This window comes from Onychostruthus taczanowskii, unplaced genomic scaffold, assembly GCF_017590055.1.
Source record: "Onychostruthus taczanowskii isolate IOZ18803 unplaced genomic scaffold, ASM1759005v1 scaffold11, whole genome shotgun sequence".
Classification (NCBI taxonomy): domain Eukaryota; kingdom Metazoa; phylum Chordata; class Aves; order Passeriformes; family Passeridae; genus Onychostruthus; species Onychostruthus taczanowskii.
The window spans coordinates 1197276-1217327 of NW_024497629.1; the positions used below are offsets into that span (position 1 = coordinate 1197276).

General features: G+C 41.3%; 1 protein-coding gene across 1 annotated transcript in view; it reads right to left on the bottom strand.

The window, feature by feature from the left end:
- FKBP1B (FKBP prolyl isomerase 1B) overlaps window positions 1-20052 on the bottom strand; it is a 44845-nt gene that overhangs the window by 20606 nt on the left and 4187 nt on the right. The window lies entirely within an intron of this gene.

Genomic DNA, 20052 nt, shown 5'->3' on the forward strand with positions numbered 1-20052 from the left:
GTAAATGTCATAGTAATACATGTGTGTATCTGACTGTGTCCCTTCCTGTTTGTTGTTCATCTTCCTCAGCTGTCTGAGAATGAGAGTTTCTCCTAATCCATTTTTTGCACAGTTAAGCACAATGGAGCTCTTGAATGATACTACAATACAAACATAATCAAATTCTCCTTTTGCTGTTCCAGGAAACAACAATGTTATTAAAAAAAATAATAACTCTATAGTAGTGGGGAGGACATTTCAGAGCAAAACTTTGTCCAAAAGCATCTGCATTGAAAACAACCAAAGAACCATTAAAATGGTTGTTTGGTTGTGATAACTGGTTAGCTCATTCCTTATTTTTCCACAGCTAAATGTGTCACTCACCCTGAAAAGCAGTTTATCGCTGTGAATAAATTCAATCTGTAGATCTCCCCAAATTCCTCTTCCTGAATATTTCTGCCTGAAACCCAAGAACGGCAACTGGCTGAACACTGCAGGATGGATCTTTAGCAAGCAGAACTGTGAAATAAATAGCCACATCCTGAAGCATCTGATTACAGGGCTATAACTGCATTATTTTCAACCATTTCAAAAGCAATTACTCCCCTTCTTCCTACACACCCATGTTTACTGGAATAACTGGAAGCACTTTCAGAGATGCATGGAAAAATACAGAAATTGTCTGAACAAGCAGTTATATAATACAGGAGTAAATACAGTTCTCCAGCTGGATGTTAAATAGTGAAATATCTTCTGCTTCTCAGTCACTTTGAGCTTTAATGCCTTAAAGTCCAGATGTCCAAGCCATGCCCAGGTGTACAGATGAGTAATTTTCTATTTATCTTTTCTACTAAGAAAATAAAATCGATAATGTAACTCCACAAATGTCACAAACTGCAGCAACATGCAGCTTTCAAGAAGGAGATGACCATCCTTCCTATGGAGCCCTAAGGAGACCCATGAAGCAAATACAACCTTGTGTCCTCACAGATAAAAACACTGTTTACCTGCTGTGTCTCTCACATTGCATTGCAGAGTAGCAGGAGGGTGTTCCTTGCAACTACTCTACTGTGCCCATCAAATTCCTTGCTCTTTCTCCCTCTGACTTGCACATGCCAGAAATTAAGACAGGCATGTCCTGACCATCTGCAGGAGCTAAATCATGCATGGGACATTCTTGTCATCGGGTTCTCAGTCTGCCCAAAGTAAGATTAAATAGAAGATGCAATAAACTGCCCCGTGAGGCCAGTAGCAAGCTCTGGGATTGGCTCCAGAGCCATGCTGAGGCTTGTGAGTTGAGTGAATGCTCCAATGCACAGCCTGGACACTGCTCCATGAACACTTGGTGTGGTGCTGCCAGGAAGCAGCTCCCCAACACCGCGTGTGCTGGGGTATTGCTACTGCCAAGACAAATGTAATCATTCTCATTCTAATCCTAAAACCCTTCATTCTTTTCCTTCTGTTTTGAGCTCTGCTTCTATTCTCCAGGCAGAAATCTCTAAGCAGGCGCTGACCTGTCTGATCCCAACTGGGGTCTGAGCCAACATGGATTAGCACCAGTGGAGAGCTACAAAATCATGGCTGGGGCATGTCAAGGTCATGGATGTTTCCTCAGCTGAAATTGCTCTCTCTCACCTTTACAGCCATGTATCTTCGATCTAACTTTGCAGCTTGGAGAGCTGTCTGTGCTCTGAGACTTGGGGTATTTCCACATTGCATGCCGGGGTCATCCCAAGGCTGCCCTCTGGATCAGACGTACTCTATATTCAGACAGTGAAATACAAGTGCAACCCCGGGCACAGCCCAAGGGACTGTCTAAGCCTGTCTGGCAGTTCAATGCTCTGCCAGGCCACGGGCACATGGCAGGAGCAGTCTGCAGCGTGCCTTGGGGGAAGCCTGTAATCAGGAGCAGTGGCTCACACACCTTCCTGCTCCCAGCCCTTGTCAGCTGTAATGTAGACACAGCCTGGGGTGCTGGAGAACGAGAACATGCTTGCCCCCCACCCTGCAGAGCCTCTCGAGACAGAGGCTGAACGTGCCACATCTCCTACACCTGTGACTCACACACATGTACATAACAGAAGGCAGTCAACATCTTTTCAACATCTTTATTAAATAAACTAGCAAGTACTTAAAATTGCAAGCCAAATGGGACCAATCTTCATTTAATGTGGCCAGACCTGTCTCCATGATTCATAACATCAAAAAGTCCAGCAAAACCTGACAAATACACGGCGCCTGCTGCAGAGCCACTCACACAATCTCCTTTAAACTGAAAGTGTACACGAAATGCAGTAGGTAGTAAGCAGATTAAAAATGTCACACCAACCAGAATAGAACAATGTAATATCTGGTCTCATACACACTTTCTGTTATATAAAAATGTTGGTTGAAAACACAAATTTCTCCCAACATCTCTGCAACGCTCACATCAACACACCCATGTCAGAAACACAACACTAGTGAAAAGTGGCACCGTTTTTATAATCACAGAATCATTTAAGATGGAAAAGACTTCTAAGATCATCAAGTCTAACCATTAACTTAACACTGCCAAGCATTTTTTGCATGTAAACATGACATAAAGGACAGCTATTTGAAGATAATTAGGTGTCTAAAGATGTAGTAGTCATACTGCAGGCATTTCAAAAGCACCTGGGCAGCAAACTCCTTTGATTTCAACACAATTATTTTAGAAACTTTTCAACTCTGAAAATTTTTTTACGTTTTCCCCAGACATGAAATGTAACTATCACAAAGTTACAGTAATTACAATCACTTCAAAGCCCACACATCTCTTTTAAAAGTTTAACTTCCTAAGTTGTGCAAAAACATCTATGACATTTAACACTTACAAAAACCCCAACTCTTAAAAGTGAGGAAATGGACAAGTCAGAACATTGCAAAGTTCATCATGTCCACACAGTAAAAAACGTATTTTTATTATCCAGCATGAAGAACCTGCACTGCATCATAGCAGGCAGACATAATTCTAATACTGAAATTTCATATAGCTCTTCTCAGCTTTGGTGTGTATTGGGTAGTGAAATATGGAATATATCAGTTGATGTATGTGTTAATCAGACATTTATCATTATTCATGCTTGTATTTTGATGGAGTATTCATAAATACTAATTCTGAGTCAGCTTTGACCTGGCAATCCCCATGGAACAGACTGACATCCTACTTGGCTGAACTTGCTCACAAGGCACATCCATCGTTTGAAACCTGAACGTATTTCTGCTCCTGTCAACCTGTATCTCATTATCTCACTATTCACTCACAGAAGAAATGATGAATCATGAACACTGGGGTACAGGGAACCAAATACACTCAGTAAAATTAACCTCATTATGTCAGTTATGAGTAGCATGATGAAAATCTCCAAGGGTTACTCCAATACAAGAAAAGAAGAGTTGTGTTCTATTCAAAATAATGATGAACAGATACTTCGAGAAAAATCAGCAAAATCAGGGCTACAGGTGAATTTGCATTTGAGAGGTTTTGCTGTGTGACATTAGCAGATGAGAATTGTGACATCTTTCACAAAGGTTTTTTTATTATTTGGTTTGATCACTAGGTCTAGAAAATAGACAAAGTAGGTAGCATCTTACACTTGAACAGAACAAAATGTTACAAATTCAGGTGAAAAATCTTACACCCAAACTATCCACGGGAGGAGGCTGTATTTTGTCAATAACAAGAAGCCAGCTATATTATTCCTTGTCATGTCTGTGATGCAGACCTATATTGGGAAAGGCATCAAGGCATGTATCACCATGTACAGACTGCACCACTGCCACCTGCAGTGCCCAGGTTTGTGCAGGCAGTCCCAGGATCCTGCTGTGTCCAGTGTTAGCATGACTTAGAATTCAACTTCTGTGCGAGGTACACACAAGGGTATTTCTAGATGTGATAATTTTATTTTACAATCATTCTGTAGAGAATTTTTCCATGTTCTTTCTGGTGTGGCTATTTTTCTATTTCCCGTACACAGATATCCTTGAGGTATGCTTAAAGCCCAACCAGTGAACACTGCTTGCCAGTGTTGGGTTTTCCTGCACCACAATACAGTTCTGATGTGTGTGTGACACAGAGACTCAATAACCACACGCCCTGTGGGCAGGAACATACGGCAAATAAGAGTCAAAAAGTCCTGCTGCAAAACAGGGCCGAGCTGACAGTGGGCCAGGGCTTCAGATGGCCAATGTCCACTCCTGAGAACAGCTGCTGCAGAAGATTGCTTTGCCTGTACTATGTTGATAAGGCAGTGTTTTCCAGAAGAGTCAATCAAATAAAGTTTTTAAAGAAGAAAAAATTAGTGGGATGTCAATTAAATGAGACGTGACAATTGCAAGGGGATTTATGCAAACAGTGTTTGTTACCCTGAGCAGCACAATGGCTTGTCAATCTTCCTGAGCTGTGTGTTCTGTGTGTTGCAGATTCCCTTGGAAAGGCTCCCCTCTTGTAGGTGTTGCTGTCTTATGCTGGGCATGTCTAGTACTTAGCATTTTTTACAGAAAGAGCCATTACAGCTGTCTGTTCCCAGGTTTCTGCCCTTTAATCCCCACATCAAAGACATACCTTGAAGTCAGACACTCATCTGTTTCAATGCAGCTATTTTGGTTTTCATATACAATAAGTACTATCTAATAAAAATTGTATCAACCAAAGTGGTCTAAAAACATAATTAAGTCCTCTGGCTAAGCATGGAAAATTACTTTGAAACATGATCTTACATTCTATAATTGATCAAGCATTTTTTAATATCCCTTTAATACATTTCAATTACTTTTCTGAGAAGTGACCAGTTCTAAGGATGTCCAGTGCAAGCTGGTGATCAGAATGCAAGGGGATGTAAGTGGTTCAGAGCTGTACCAGCTCATTCTTCACAGTAAGGAGTATCTTGTGCAAAATGCTGACTATCCTCTGATGTTAGTGAATTCCACCCATGGGAGGGCACCATTTTGGTGCTGCCAAGCATTAGGACAAGAGGCAAAATGCAGAATTTGATGCATAGGAAGTTTCACCTGCACAGGGGGAAGAATTTCTTTCCTGTGCCATGACTGAGCCCTGAACAGATTGCCCAGGGAGCCTGTGGAGTCCCCCTCATTGGAGATATTCCAGAAATGTCTGAATGCAATCCTGTGCCCTGTGCTCTGGGATGACCCTGCTTGAGCGGGAAGTTGAACCAGATGAGCCACTGCAGCCTTCCAGCCTGACCCATTCTGAGATTTACCTGACCATCACCCAGAAGCTGGAAAAGCAGGTAACATTTTGATTGACACTGTTTTGTAGCTGTCATTCATTTATATACAGGAAAAGGTATCAAAGATCTGGACACACAAAAAATGAAATGCAAAAGAAGAAAAGTGACTGGCATGATCAAACCCAGGGAAGCAAATGACTTCAAGTTCAAATATTGTTATGGAGGGAGTTGGACAAATTACCAGCCCAGCCCTAAGAACCATGAATCTAGGAAGGATGTGAAGTCTCTGGGACTATCTACACAAGGAAAAGACCATTGAACAAGAATGCTACCAAAGCTACCAAAATACATGATAAAACCTCTAATTAATGCACCTATATGCCAGAAGTGATCCCTGCAATTTCTTCTTCTGACTTCCTACTTTAATGGAGACTGCAGGACTTTCACTAAATAATTCGTGTTTGAATTAGAACCAATTTAAAGATTTCTCAGGGAGATGAAGTGGTTACCATTATTGATTGGTGTTCATTTATAAATCAGAATTGCGAGTTCACATGTATTCCTTATTTTCAGGTGAACTTGAAAAATTTCACTTTCCAGCTATGGTATCTTTATGCCTCTTGGTAAACTAACAGGTAAATTCAATTGTCCTATCATTTTTTTATTCCCCATGTAAGTAGCAAACCATCCCTTAACCTCTGCTGAATAAATTAGGCATTTTATATTCAGAAAGGTCTCCCAGCACTTCTACCACCCTCGTGTATCTTTCCAGCACTGTAGACTACACAACTGAGCACACTGTTTTTGAAATATCTGTGTGAGACCTGTGGCCCTCCTCTCTTCTCCTCACTGCTTCTGTTTATATATTCATGGATTGCAGTCAGGTTTTTGACCAAAGAGCAGCTCAGAGCATGTGTTCAGTTGATAACCAACCAGCACTCCCCAAGTCTGTTTCAAAGTCACTCCTTCACATGACAAAGTGTTCCTATCTGTAAGCACAGGAGTCACTATTTGCTCTTCCACCTTCAAGTTTGTTAACAGTTTTATAGCAACTGAAACAAATTATTTACTTGTGACAATACTGCATAGTGATCTCTCTTACTGTGAATCAATGACCTATGGGGTGAGAACATTTATTTAGGATGTGTCTATTAATTTTTATCACCTTGATATCTTCCTCCACTGATAAAAACATCACAGTGGGGCTGACACCAGCCCATTTAAGGTCTACTGGAAAGTCCTCTATTGAATAAGCCAATTTTAGATCCACTGGCATGGGGTTTTTTTTAATCTTTTTAAGTTTCTTATTCAGGGTACCATGAATTCCTTGAAGACCATATGGAAAACCTCATGATCCTCCGTAAACATTATCCAGTTATCCACACACCAACTCCTTGAGAGGCAGCTTCACAAGATTTTCTACCATCGACCCCAAAATTGCCTGTCAGTGTTTAAAAGGCATTTGGACAATGCCTTTAATAATACCCCATAATTTTTGGCCAGCTCTGAAGTGATCAGGCAGTTGGGCCAGATGATAGTTGTAGGTCCCTTCCAACTGAAATAGTCTATTCCATTTCAATGACATCCTTAATCAGAATTTTGTCACTATTACTCACCAAAAACACAGATGAGAGAGACCAGCTGAACAAGGTACAACACAACGTAATACATTTCAGAACTGTAATACTGACACAAAACAAAAGTCAGAATTTATTTTAAAATGTTTTGAACACTAAAAACCCATACTCATTTTGACCTGAATTTTTTAACATTATAATCTAAGGTCTTCATACTTATATTGTCTTTATACTATGGCACACATACACCTGTATTAGAGATGTCTTCCTTGAACACATCTGAAAATGGGAAAACAAATTGTAAACATCCACCCTAATCCATCTTAAATGTATAAGTGTCGATCCCATATTTAAGCTAATACCATGATCTGTCGTATAAGATATGCATCACAGTTTAAAAAATATATGGTATGCTAACTTTTTTTTCTAAGCTGTTTCCCCAGCTCTCTGGCAAACAGCAGGGAGAAAAGCATCCATGGTTTGTAGCTGCTCCCCGTAAAAAAGTCCTAAATACCTTCTGCATGTGAGGGGCCTGTCATCAAATCTACCCTCACTCAGCTAGGCCAAGAGAAGCATTTCTTAATTGCCAAATGCTGCTTCACAAGGAGCAGTAAAAGGAAGGTTCAGCAAAACCATTTTTTCACTTTTAAATCTAAGACCCACGAATCTTTTGCAGGGGAAAAAGTACCCCCATCATCTTGTGCAGCACTGTCACTGCCTCAGTGTAAGGTGGGTTCTTTAAATCCTTCACCCGGGTAGTGCCTGTGACATTCAGGTTGATACCTTCATCAGGATCTAATGTAGTTCTGATGAATCCTGCTCAGTGACAGGTTTATACAGGTTATGCTCAGAAGTTACCTTGGCTGGTGATAGTGATTCATTGTCTGATAAGAAGCTAATTATACAGGCTTGAAATTTGCAAATGCTCAGCAGAAGGGCAAAGTATTTCCTTTAAAAGTCATGCACACTGTATTAGTAAATATATGTATAACAATAATTCTTTCCCCATGTATAGACCCTTGTCTTCCTATTCAAAGTAAAATGCTCTCATTGTGCACCACAATCTCAGCCCTGGAATGACTGCCCACCTACCACTAAATAACTGTGCACCAAAAATGTTCTTTAGTACCAAGAAGGAAATTTTTTGTCTTTCCTTGGGGGGGAAAAAAAAGTCAAATTTATTCTGAGATCACTTGTATAAACAAATAACAGCACCACTAGAAAGTCCTCTTCACAGCAGTGTTATACATACAGACCATGCTAACCAGATAAATTTGTTCCAGTACATTATTGCAATGGAGAGATTGAGAGTTTGCTATGGGAGGGTCCCCAAACTGTGCACTACGGGGAAGCTGGACAGGATAGAAACATGAGAAGGAAGCAGAAATAAATACTCCCTCTTGTTCCCGCAGGCAAGTCTTCTCTTCTCTTCTCTCCTCTTCTCTTCTCTTCTCTCCTCTTCTCTTCTCTTCTCTCTTCTCTTCTCCACAACCATCCAAGTGCTTTGGCTCCCTACACCACTGCAAAACTTCAGGCCTGCTGCAGTGCCAGGTCACAAGAGTGGATGTTGATCTTTCCACCACCCTGCACTTCCATCCTGTTGTCCTGATGTCCTTCACAACCACTTCTTCCCTCCTTCCCCAACTTTTCTTTCACATCATATCTTCAGCCCAGTTCATAGTGCAGCCACTGCGACATTTCTACACCCAGGACAGAGCGATGCAGAGGCAGGAGGAAAGAACTGGGAATGTCCCTGCACCCCCTCTTTCAGCCCTATCTAATCACACTGTAGCACCTTCAGTGACTCTGACAAGCAATTATGCTGCAACGTAAGAAACATTTTCACATCAGGGCTGGACTCGTGTTCTTTTGGATGTGCTGAAAATCTCCACTGCTTCATCCTCTGAGGAAGCAATCTGAAAACAAGTCTCAGCTTAATGTACTGCTAGAATGTGCTTAAGAAGCTGCAAAACAAGTAGCACTCTAACACAAACTTGCATGTGACTAAACAAACATGCTAGAAAATTCTTCTAGAAGTGTATTACATCTTGTTGACTTGTTGAAAAAAGACTACAAGAAGAAGAAGAAGGGTGTCCTATGCATAGTAAGAGACCAAGAGGAGGGTGCAGTGGAAGGGCACACTGGGGACATTAATTGATCTATGGTGTGCCAGACAGTGTCCGGTTCCTCTCGGATGCCAGGCTCCTCGACGTCAAAACCAGAGAACACTTAGCATTTGTCTGACTTTTATCAGCTGACACCCTCTTGGCCTGTATTGTACAGCAGTTTCTCAAGGGAAAAAGAAGAGCTAAGATAAGTATTGCCCTAGTGGCCCCAGCTTTTTCAACACAGCTACTTGTCCACAAGACGTACAGAGGTGTCCAAAACCTCAAGTGAATGTGGCAGGCATTGAAGACTGGGAGCTATTCTTATCTCACTGCCCTCTATAAACACAATGGCCAACTATGTCCCTTACAGCCTCATACAGCTGTCAGCATCTAAATGCTTTGTAGCCTCCAAATGGGCCAGTCCTACAGTGACAGACTGAATAATAGAAAGATTACAGGTTGTGTAACTCCATTACAGTATGGAGGTGCTTTGCAATCAGTCAATGTTTCTTTTCACACTCCTGCAGGGAAAAATCCCAGCCCAAGATTTTATTGCTCTTTTGCTGTAAGGCAAATAATTTCACAGCTCTCCATCACCTCTGGCCCCCGTGTTTATAGCTCCATGCTCTCTGAGGTCCAGGCCACTTTGTTTCCTATTGTTTTCCCAAATGCTTTAGAAACTTTTGAATCTGAAGAGGAGCTTTGAATGTGATACGATAGCAAGTCTTAGGAAAGCATTTCAAAAATGGTTCTGCAGTTTTAAGAAATCAATGTATTGCAAGCTTTAGTTACTTTATTGAAATACAGTGAATCGTTACAATCAAGTCCCCTATTCTTTACAGCAGGGAAAGACTGAGCCCTTATTCTGTTTACAATGCCTATATAAGCAATCAAATCAAGACTGGCTAGAGAAAGAGGAAACCTAATAATAACTAAAGTACATAATGGTTTTCCACCATTTTCTTAATTTAAATAGTTTGTTCGCAAATTATTTTCTCAAACACTTTTTTTAGGTCTAGGAAAAAAAATAAACAGCTCTTCTACAGAGTTGGTATACCCTATACATAATATATATATATAGGTGGGTAATGCAATAGTTAAGTGGAAAGGTAAGTATAGTAGATAAGGAATTTAAAAGCCCATGAATTTTTAGCCTCAACTTTTCTAGAGGCTCGCTTTGTGCCCTGGACAGCATTTCCCTTCTGAATGTTCCTGTCTTTTAAAGGGGAGTAAACAAAAAACCCTTTTCCTTTTCCAAAGCAATTTATGAATGAAGTGAGGAGCTCTTTGATCAGATTCAGCTTTCTAAGTTGTCCACAGGGGACTACTGATGGCAGTTCTTCATGACTGTATCAACCCCAAATTTGCATTTGACTCATACGCATTTAAAACTCCCACGCTCTCAGCCATGGGTTGCAAAAAATATTGAAAGTGAGATGAGCTTTATAGCTGATTTCACAAAGAACAAGTCTTAACGGCACAGGCAAGGATCATTTTGTAGTGAGGCATTTCCACCCTGTTCCAGTGACTTTTGGACATCTCTTCTTGCAGTTACAGGCCCTGGAAGTCCTTAGTGTTAAGACATAAAAGGTCAGGACTCTTGAGTTCCAGGCAGGAAAAGGTAGGACATGACAAAATGGGCACAGTCAGATGACAGCTCTCAGCTGTGCTGTGCAGGAGCACTGCCCACTGACCTAAGCAAGCATCTGAACCTGTCCCTGCTGTCTATTTCACTGAAGATGAGTTGCAAATGTTGGCAGAAGAAATTCAAAGGACAGAATAAACTGAAAGCTGTCAATGGAGCTGTCTGTGCTCTCCAAAATCTCCCCTGACAGACTGGGACAGACATAGCCATAGTTTTCCAGAGCTGTTGCCAGCTGGCCACTGAGAGACACAAGGGTGTGGGGAGCTAGTCACCCAGGCAGAGTGACAGAGGAGCAGCTCCTGCTCTCAGTGGAGTGACACTGTCAGAGAGTGACCTCAAGCACAAGCCAAGGTCAGGTATTTCAGCATGACACTGCAGAAAAGTGTTTGTCTCCATGAATGGCCAATGGAGGCCTACAGAGAAGGATTTGGAGGCACCAGTGGATGAACAGCTGGACACGACCTGTTAATGTGTGCTTTTAGCCCAGAAACCAACCACACCCTGAGCTGCATCAGAAGTATGGCCAGCAGGTCAAGGGAGGTGATTTGCTCACTACTCTGCTCTCATGAGATCCTCACCCGGACACAGTACTGCATCCAGCTCTTTAGTCCTCTGCACGGGAAAGACATTGGGCCTGTTACAGTGGATCCAGAGGACATCTGAGGAGATCATGACAAATGTCAAGAGGGCTGGAGCACCTCTCCTATGCAGACAGGCTGAGAGAGTTGGGGTTGTTCAGCCTGGAGAAGAAAAAGCTCCAAGGGGACCTTACTGTGTAAGTTTCAATACTTAAAATTTTCAAAACATGAAATACTTAAAGTTTCAATACACTAAAAAGATCGAGACGTTTTACCAAGGCCTGTAGTGACAAGATGAAGGGCAACAGTTTATAGTGAGTGAGGGCAGGTTTAGACTAGATGTAAGGAAGAAATTCTTCCCTGTGAGGGTGTTGAGGCTCTGGCAGAGGTTGCCCAGAGAAGCTGTGGATGCCCCACCCACACACTGGAAGGGTTCAAGGCCAGGTTGGATGGAACTTGGAGCAACCTGGTCGAGTGAAAGGTGTCCCTGTCCATGGCAGGGGGTTGGAAGTAGAGATCTTGAAGGTCCCTTCCAACCCATGATCCTATGATATCGATACAGAGTTGGCAGCAGCCTATGAATTTCAGAGTCAGATCCTCAATCTTCAAAACAAAATCTGTGGGAAAGGCTTTTTCACCAAAATTGCAGCTTTTACCAATAAAATAATTTACTTCAGTTCTTCAGGCTGAAAACTGTACGTTCCAGTCTGAAAATAGAAACACTTGATGATGATGCCTCAGGAACTTGTCCACTGTGGGACCCACCTTCTATTTTCTTTTATGTACTCTAGATATGGCTAGACTGCACTTCCAAAAGTATGAGGTACACTGCACTTCCAAAAGTATGAGGTGCTCCTGTCTTCTTGAAAATCCCTGCTTGTAGCAAAACCAGAAATTTATCCACAGAACAAAAGTGTAAGTTCCCATAACTGCAATCCCTATATAGTATTTTAGTGTAATTTCCAAATAACTTGCTTGGTTTGTGTTTGGGTTGGTTTTTTTCCAACACAGTGTAAAAAATTTCAACACAAAGCTGCTACTTTGAAAGTTGTCACATCATTAAATATTCAAAGGGAAGTGAATTAGAGCAGGAAGAGACAAGTAAGAACCAAGTAACTATGCAGGATTAAGTGAAAAAGATCTGGAAGTAGTAACCAGGCTTGGGATATCATACGAGACAGAGGGGCATCTATAAATCAAATGTACCTCACAACCACTGCTGTAACTCTGAGTTTTAGAAGTCCCAGGGTGTTGGATGGGAAAGAAAAGACTACACTGCCTAAGTACATGAACCTGCTGCCTTGACTACAAAGATCCTCTGGCTCTGCCTGATGACACCACAGCTACAACATTTAAGATCCCTCACACTGAGTGATGTGCAAGGGAGTACAAACTTCTGCAGCCAGCAGTCTTGTGGAAAAAAAAAAGTTAAGAAAGATTTACAATGCCCTTGAGTTAGTAAAGCTAAATAATATGTCTCAACTGAGAGATGCTGCTTTCAATATAAAACCCCCCCACCCTCTGGCCCTGGTTCAGCAAGACTCAGCAGAACTCCTGCCAACACCAAGCTGCTGCTTCCCGCGGCAGAGCGCGCGTCCTCCGAGGCCGCTGGCTCAGCTGCTTCCCAGAGCCAAAAACGGGGACCATGTGAGCTCCTTGGCAATGCCCTCCCCAGGGATCTCCCACACACATCCCTGCAGCACTTGGACCAACACAGAGTGCTGGAGATCACAAGCCTGCAGAGGTCTCTGGCTGCACAGCATCTGCTCAGGTAATGCACCTGTGGGGGATTATACACATCCCTGCTGTGGATGGCACCACGTGCTGTCCAATTAAGAAAATCTTCCCCCTTCCACACTCCCTGCCTAGCTGAGCTGCCTGACCTAGGAACCATATTAAGCTCTTTATCTAATCAATAGAAACAGAGGCATATCCACAATCCAACTATTTAGGTAACCCAAGGTAACTAAGCTCTCCATTTAGACTTCTTAATTAGGTAAATACAGTGATGTCAGTTCTATTTTGTCAATAAAGGGAGACAAGCCTATCACTGGTGCCAGCTGATAAGAGCTTCTCTTTGGCTGATGTAGCATTATTTGTACATTTTACACTACCAAATACTGTTCATTGCACAGTTTTTTCAACAATTCTTTGATTTTTGGCTGCGTAAATTACTAGAAAATGATGTCATTCTTGTAAGAACCTGGAATTCTAATGATCAAGAATTGATGAAAATCTTTCAAGTCTAAGTCCTAAATACAGGTATGAGCTGTAAGCAGGGCACACTGGAATCACTGAAAATAAGTGGAAAGAGGTTTCAGAAAAAAATACCTCATTTTGCACAAACAGCAATCTAATTTTCTAAAAGATGGCACTTTTTTGGATAAGCTCTGAGCTTTCAAAAACTTGTTGAACAGAGGTTATTAGTTCTCTGGTACTTTAGATAATCTGCTTTGTGATTTTTTTAAACTTTTTTTAAAAATACCTTGAAATCCACTTCCTCAAGGCTTTTGTGAGGTAGGAGTAGGAAGTTTAATTATTCACTAGCAGTTTCATTTCTGTGCACAACAGGAAGAGAGAATGATGCTACAATCCCACCATGAAAGGAAATCCAGTATAGGTTAGCAAGTGTTCCAAAATTGAAGCTAGCAGTCACCAAACCATTCAGCACATCTCATGCTGACAGAGAAGTCTCTGTCAGGGGAGAAAGTGCTAGTGTATGCTATCTTGAAGAAATCTATTTATAATCTTCTTTACTCTGCAAGAATGAAACTCATCATGTCTTCTACCCAAATGAATATAAGACAGTGTTCATAGGCAATCCTGAAGCCTTCCCTTTCTTTGCCCAAAGCATATCAGCAGCAGTCCAAACAACACCTCAGTGCCACGGGGAGCACCCTTAAGGGGAGAAACTTCTAATTCTTAGTCAAACCAAGACTTCACAGCTGAGGTTGCCAGTAAGAACACTGTTGACATAGTTCAAGGTCCTTTTCTGATTCACTTATCCACATTAAATAACACCTAACACCACAAGTGATTTCAGTGAAACCAATGGGCACCATACACAGCAACATAGCAAAGGAGGAGCAACTGGGAAACTTGGGGCTACGGTTTATTACACTGATAATTTTCCATCAGGCAACAATCTGGTATGCTCAGTTTTAACTCTTTCTGCTGCTGAACCTGCTACTTTTTCTCTTACAAATCTCTGAACCTTTTTGTTCATCAAATCACTTTTTCACATCAATAGCCTCTTATAGTGAGTCCCACTGTACTTGCAAACATTAATTGTGAGACAATTTTGAGAGGCACAGTCCCTTTTTCCATCAAATTTACAAAATCAAAGAGCAAGTAATATACCTGACATCAGTCACTAAGCTGGCAGCAAAATGTGTAGGATAAATCTCTTCTGCTCGGACTTTTGCTTCTCGACTCTGACCACTATTATCACTATCAGGCCAAAGTCACTGCTAAAATACTTCCAGGGATAACTAATCTGTAATTAAATAAGCAAATATGAAAATTTTTATCTCTTTACTGACAGAGTTTAAGACTTGCAGATTGTTTCTAAGGGGCAGCAAAAGACCACATTCCTCACAGAGGACTAAAACTACTTTTTGCAGTTATGATCCACCAAAGAAAAAAGATGTTTCTAAGTGCTTACCTGCTACCAAGATCTCCACAGCAGTAAAAAGCTTTCATAACCAGGGCATTAAATAAAAAATACAAAAAATTGGCAGTCCCCAAAAGATGGACAGACATCACACTCCTCTGCTATATTGTATCTTGGGAACAGCTTGATTAAAGAATTAAATTCCTTCTAGGTAAGCATGATTTAGCTGGCTTTAAATCAAGGTTCATTTATAATGTCTGTTACAATACAATTCTTATTAATGATAGTTCTAATTGCAGTGTTCACTATCCTCTTCCAAACCCAGCTAGACAGCCTCCTGGAAACAAAGAATTTTGATTAAATGCCTTACTTAGTTCAATTTTCCTCTCAGCTACACATGCAGAGCTCCAACTAGAAGTAGTACAGATGTTTCTGGAAGTGGGACCAGAGAAATAACATCCTCCTGTACTCACCTGGCACAAATGCTGGCACAAGGCTGATGTTCATCCAGTCACGCTCATAGACAAACAGATGACACTCTGTAAAGTTACTCTGAATTTACCTTAGTCTTTTCAAGAGTATGTCACTATAGACAAATCTCAGGCTATTACTACGTACACTTAAGGCTGAGTTGATTTTGATCCAAGAAAAATAGGCAGATCTTTTTGGCAAGGATTATTTCAAGGGAATTGCATTACATTTCTATTGTGTTAAATGGAAAATAGTGTTTTTAATCATGATAAATCAAGCATATTCTATGAATTACTGTTCATCTATATCTATGCAGTATGCTTTTGTTATATAAAGAGCTTTCAACTTCACAGACATAACCATAATTCTCAACACTCCACCACTGCCAAAGCTCAAGAAACAATATAAAGTAATTCTGGCAATATATGGGAAAAGAAGATGATACGAATTTGTCCTCAGACCACTAGAAAAAGAACAATTAATCATTTGTTCTGCTTTAAATAAAACCCTGCTCCCTAAACTAGAAGGAAATTGTACAGCTCAGTTGCAGTAAATGGAGTAGTACTCATTTATTTCAATGTGGAATTTCACTTCACGCATTAAAAAAAAACAATAAAAAATCAACTTCTCAGTATATAAATGTTGAAGCGGAGAGGGAGGTGCTGGGCTCTTCCCCCTGTGATCCAGGACATGTGGGAATGGTTCCAGGCTACTCCAGGGGAGGTTCAGACTGGACATTAGGCAGCATTTCTTCACTGAGTGGGGGGCCCACCACCAGAGAAGTGGTGGATCCCCCAAACCAGTCAGTGTATGAGAGGATTGGGACAATTACCTTCACAACATCCCTTAACTTCTGCTCACCTCTGATGTTGTCAGGCATTTGGAAGAGATGATCATTTTAGATCATTTCCAACTGAAGTATTCTACTCTCTTGGAAATCTATTTAGTGCAATTTTGGGGCAATAGTCCTAGCCTAAAAAGTCTATGAAAAATGTTGTGAGAGAAGTCCAGTTTAATAAATAATTAATGATTTACTGTGGCTTTATAGTCTCACTCAAATAAGTCAGTTCCAGCACACTAGAAACACCGGTTATCATCAGTTCCTTAAAAAAGTAATTGTATTATAATCAGTTTTACAGGTGGCCAAGGAGAAAGATGAAGAGGTTAAGAATTCAGCTCTGCCACAAGCTACATGGGACAACACAAGAGAATGTCAACTCCAAATAACTTGGGGGAAAAAGCTGCCCTCTCATTATCATGAGCAGATTCAGTACACACAAAGCTGGCGTGAAGGCACATCATCATCCAGCAGGAGGGCTGGGAATGGGATTCAGCTTCCTGGAGTGCAGGTTTTAGCTCACAGTCTCCAGACAGAGCATATCTCTCCTCAGTGAAGGCTGAGGAGCATTTCTAACTGAAAGTCACGTTTTGTATCGTGTTCATAAATCTTTGAAAATTCTACACTGCTAATTCCCATTGCCAGAGTGAACAAATTTAAATTGCAGGAATCAAAAATGCAGAAAATGCCTTAATTCCTTTTATGCACTCCAGGATTAATTAGTTTGCTTGTACTACTGCCAGTGGTCCAATGTAACCTGAAGACCCAATCAAGATTAGGTCACCATTACAACAGGCATGAAGAAGGAGGCTGTTCATATCTCAAACTGCCTGCAATCTCTCTACAGGAGGCAGACAAAGTACAACTATCATTTTGCAGATGGAAAACAGAAGGAGTAAGCAGATTGCCAAAGGCTTCGAGAAGCTTGCTCCAGGAAATCTGTGACAAAAAACATGACATAAACCAGTGCTTCTGCAAATGCATTTCAGTGCCAGTGCTCTGCCTTATCTATTAATCCCATTACAGCAATATTGTGTTAGGTAACTTTTGAGACTCAACGTGGATGTTGGATGCTGAGAAGAAATTATTATATTTTTTATATTTGTTAACAAAAATAAGCATACAGGAACCTGACCACATTTTTCCATCATATACTAAGACTGGGACTTGGTTTCATGTTATATCACAGTCCCCCTATCTAATCTTCTACAATTATCTGGACATCTATTTGTGTACTTAAATCAGGCTGTGCAAAGCTGAAAAATTAGCAGGTGATTTACAGGACCAAAGTTAGGCACTAAGGCGTGTTATGAAAGGGCAATTAGGTACTTCTGAAGGGTAATCCAAAAATCCTGCTCTACTTGTAAAGCAGCAGAGAATTACTCCTAAGGGAAAAAAAATAATTAAAAACAATCTCCTTAAACAAAGAGGTCCTTTCTAAATTGCTCCCTAGTGAGGTTGCACCTTAACTCCTGCTGCCACTGGAACTGAGGTCTGTTCCTTAAGGCACCACAATGCTCTTGGGAATCACACCACGCTGTACCCTGAGATTATGCATCCAGTTGATCAAGGAGAGAAAGAGGAAAAGCTGCCACATGTAACAGCCTAATAGCTGGAGTGCTGACAGCAGAAGTGTAAAACTCAATCACAGTTCTTCATCTTGAGGAGATTCCAGTTCTCACTTCCCACTCCTCCAGAACATGTAGGGTTGTCAGACTAGAAACTACCCTGCTGAATCTCTACCTTGGTGATGAAGCATAAAATCCTGGAGGACAAGCAGACAGAGCTCTAAAGCTCTGCCAAACATCTGGTGTCCCAGCCTTTGGTCCTCTCTGGACTTTTCCTGCATGGACCACCAGGACAAGTCATACAGACAGCTTATTCCTACAAAATGGAGGTTGCTGTGGGCCTTTTACTCCTGCAGTGACAGCAGTCCCTTCCTGTCCACACTCTCTGCCGTCACTCCCCATCACATGGTAAATGCATGCCTACGAGAGCAAAGGCAAGAGGGGAAATAAGACACTACAGAGTCCACAGCCCACTCCTCACTGGAGTCTCCTGAAGATTCATAACTTGCTCTGGCAGAAGAGAACCCATTTTAGCCTCTCCTCTCCTCTGAGACAGAAATAATTAGTGGGCAGGCAATGTTTCTTCTATGCATGCACAAGAAACCAGGACCAACCATGCTTGTGCTGAGGAGCTGTATCACCACAGTGTGTGTTGGTGTGAGAGCAGATGGGCCACTGCAAGAAGTTACATGGCGTGCCCAGCTGGCACCACCACATGGGAAAATCTTAGGATTAACAAAAAGGTATTGAATTAATTCCCAAAGACAGGGATTGCACTACAACTCCTTCCATATCCCTGCATGAGTGCCTGAAACAAATACTCACCCTCTTGCCTGCTCCTTTCCTTGCCCATGGCTTCTGCACTCTTCACTGCTCAGTGTCCAAATTAAACTGGAAAGAGTGGGAAATTTCAGCTCTCTTCTCCCCAGGAATGTAATGGTTGCAGTTCAGGATGTGGCAGGCAGAGTTATGACCCTCTTCTATTGCAAGAGCCAGTTGGGGATAGGTTTGCCATGTCTGAAACAACTGTTCAGTTATTACACACCAAGTGGGCTCCCACAGGCCGTGCTTTTCGCTCTCTGCTCTGCTTGATCTTGGATTCAGAGCTGTGCTCCAAGCACTCCAGTGAGGTCAGGCTTCTCTGGGGATCCAAACAATCTCTGGATCCTGATGGAGTCAGTCAGTGCATGGTTCCCCCACCTCCCATAACACAACACCTCCTCACAGGTATCTGTGCCCAGCCTCAGAGTGTCACACTGCCTGAAGATGGAGATCACTTGAGAGTTATACATGCTGTACAATATTAAGCAGCCCTGAAATGCAGCATTTCTGGATCTAAGTGTCATAGTTTTTCCTAGCTCCCATTTTAGGTGCCAAGGCAGAGGTTCTGCATTTCTCTGCAGACTTCCCTCTAACTTAGCTATACAATTCCTAAAGCAGCACTCAGAGGAGTGTGATGAGGATAAGTATTAAGCATATTGAATAAATAAGACAGAGATCATTCCAAGATAATTGCCAGGCACATTCGGAGTCTCATCAGCACAAAAAGAAATTGTACTGGATCCAGATAAAACTAAAACTCAACACTGACATGTCATCTTACCCACATGCTTTACAGATCACTGGAAGGAAACACTTTATCCACTAACCATGGGCTTAACTTAAAAACATCATCACCAAAGACTGCTGGCACCAGCAGTGGAACTGAGGTGATGAGTTTCCCCTGATATCTGTTCTAATCTGGGAAGGTAAGAGAGGTTGCACAGTACCAGCAGCAAGATATATGGAGAAAGCACAGTTTACACTACAGATTGATTTAATGAGTTTTTATAAAGTCTTTTATGTCAAAGCCAGGTTACAACAGCCTCATCTAAGACACAATCTAATATCAACAGCAGTATGCAGCATCTTGTTATCTTTTCACATTTACCATTCATCTCTCTGAAGTTATCCAGAAAAAATGTGCTTTGTGGGAGCCACCAGGCTCAAATTTTTTTGCCTATTTAATTTCTGACATTTAAATTTATCTTGAACTAACTAGGGGTGGGAGGTGACAATTTTATTTCATAAAACCTTTTGAAGTTTGGACAGGAAGAGAAACATCTTCAGCATCTTCACAAAAATAATTTCAAAACATCTATTTTCATATCTAAGTTACAAAGAAATGTCTGTAAGAGCTGAGACTGGAATGAGAGATCCATTTAACATCCTCTAAGTCAAACTAGAAATCGTCATTAGATCAAAATACTTTGAATATATAAATTATAAATGGGAGCTTAAACCCAGACAACCTCCACCCCAATCCAGTGCACTAACTCCCATATAACCTTCTGAATGGTGGTATTATTGAAATTATATAAAAGGTTTATTGAAAATACAAACAAGTTTACTTCATTAGTCATATTTATTGGAAAATGTTCCCATCTTGCACCAGTTGTAAGAATCAAATACAAAGCTGAAGGAAA